At 47.0% G+C, this 2,500-nt stretch overlaps 1 protein-coding gene across 1 annotated transcript in view; it reads right to left on the bottom strand.

Moving 5' to 3' along the window:
- Positions 1-2,500, bottom strand: part of LOC307232638 (dematin-like) — a 25,401-nt gene that overhangs the window by 13,560 nt on the left and 9,341 nt on the right. The gene's annotated exons all lie outside the window — the stretch shown is intronic.

Genomic DNA, 2,500 nt, shown 5'->3' with positions numbered 1-2,500 from the left:
GTGATGACGTCATGTTTGAAAGGTGATGACATCATGTTTTAAAGATGATGACATCATGTTTGAAAGGCGATAAGGTCATATTTGAAAGGCAATGACGTCATGTTTTAAAGGCGATGATGTCATGTTTTAAAGGTGAGGACGTCACGTTTTAAAGGTGATGACGTCATGTTCCAAAGGTGAGGACGTCATGTTTTAAAGGCGATGAGGTCATCATTTTAAAAGTAATGATGATGTCAAGATGTAAAGATGATGACGTCATGTTTTAAAAGCAATGGGGTCATGTTTTAAAGGCGATGACGTCACGTTTTAAAGGTGATGACGTCATGTTGGAAAGGTGATGACATGTTTTAAAGGCGAGGACGTCATGTTATAAAGATGATGAGGTCATGTTACAAAGATGATGACGTCATGTTTGAAAGGCGATAAGGTCATGTTTGAAAGGCAATGACATCATGTTTTAAAGGCGATGACTTCATGTTTCAAAGGTGATGACGTCATGTTTTAAAGGTGACAGTGACATGTTTTAAAGATGATGACGACATGTTTTAAAGATGATGTATCATGTTTTAAAGGTGATGACGTCATGTGTTGAAGGTGCCAACGTCATGTTTTAAAGGCGACGAGGTCATGTTGTAAGACTAATGACCTCGTGTTCTAAAGGTGATGACGTCACATTTAAGAGGTGATGACATCACATGGCGACATGTTTTAAAAGTGATGACGTCGCCGTTTTAAAGGTGATGACATCGTGTTTTAAGCTGTGTGCTGCCATCTTTACTCTGTTCTGTTTCGCACGGTTGCTCTCGTGCAGGTGAAGTTATTTCCATTCTTCTAACTTGAAACTTTCTATTGAAATCCACTGGATCTACCTCATAAATAACAAACGTTGAAATATTAGGGTCAGAGCGTCATAAACGCTGGAGCGGTTGCTAAACACATGCTGTCACACACTGTCACCTCCTGACGTTTGTTTTGAAGCAACATGGATTCAAGGCCTGGAGGACGCTGCACAAGGTTCCAGGAAAGATTCCAAACAATTCCAGGGACGACAAATACCAGTGAATTGACTCAAACGCGCTGAAACAAGTGAGAATGAAGAAATATGGATCAAAATTAAGAAGCATCATTATCACTCAATTATAAAATTATCAAAAGCCTTTTGTCAGTCTTGGCAACCAACAGTTGATGCATTGTTGGCAACTTGGCAACCAACAGTTGATGCATTGTTGGCAACTTGGCAACCAACAGTTGATGCATTGTTGGCAACTTGGCAACCACTTGTTGCCAACATATTATTATACATATTATAATATACCTCAGAGGAGACGCTTCTCAACGCCACAAACACTTTGACCCTGGACAGAATGCACCAGGCCGTGGCTGCAAAAAAACCACAGTGACCTCTTTGAGGTCCCAAACCGCAGATTGAGCCGCAGGCAGACGGGATGTCTCCTCCATCTTATCCCGGGTGGAGGGGTCTGTTACGTCCTAATGGAGCGATCAATAACAGATCAATACTGTGCAGGAGGCGCAGCTCCAGTCAAACCTCAGACAGAACAGGTTCCTCTGACGACACCACCCATCCTCATCACTCAGACGGCTCCCAGTGTTCCCAGTTCAGACTGCTTGTACTGGACGGCTCCCAGTGTTCCCAGTTCAGACTGCTTGTACTGGTCGGCTCCCAGTGTTCCCAGTTCAGACTGCTTGTACTGGTCGGCTCCCAGTGTTCCCAGTACAGACTGCTTGTACTGGACGGCTCCCAGTGTTCCCAGTACAGACTGCTTGTACTGGACGGCTCCCAGTGTTCCCAGTACAGACTGCTTGTACTGGACGGCTCCCAGTGTTCCCAGTTCAGACTGCTTGTACTGGACGGCTCCCAGTGTTCCCAGTACAGACTGCTTGTACTGGTCGGCTACCAGTGTTCCCAGTACAGACTACTTGTACTGGACAGCTCCCAGTGTTCCCAGTTCAGACTGCTTGTACTGGTCGGCTCCCAGTGTTCCCAGTTCAGACTGCTTGTACTGGACGGCTCCCAGTGTTCCCAGTACAGACTGCTTGTACTGGACGGCTCCCAGTGTTCCCAGTTCAGACTGCTTGTACTGGACGGCTCCCAGTGTTCCCAGTACAGACTGCTTGTACTGGACGGCTCCCAGTGTTCCCAGAACAGACTGCTTGTACTGGTCGGCTACCAGTGTTCCCAGTACAGACTGCTTGTACTGGACGGCTCCCAGTGTTCCCAGTTCAGACTACTTGTACTGGTCGGCTCCCAGTGTTCCCAGTTCAGACTGCTTGTACTGGACGGCTCCCAGTGTTCCCAGTACAGACTGCTTGTACTGGACGGCTCCCAGTGTTCCCAGTTCAGACTGCTTGTACTGGACGGCTCCCAGTGTTCCCAGTACAGACTGCTTGTACTGGACGGCTCCCAGTGTTCCCAGTTCAGACTACTTGTACTGGGCGGCTCCCAGTGTTCCCAGAACAGACTGCTTGTACTGGTCGGCTA

This window comes from Zeus faber (genome assembly GCF_960531495.2).
Source record: "Zeus faber genome assembly, chromosome: 7".
Taxonomy (NCBI): Eukaryota; Metazoa; Chordata; class Actinopteri; order Zeiformes; family Zeidae; genus Zeus; species Zeus faber.
This window is presented reverse-complemented; position numbering and strand designations above follow the sequence as displayed.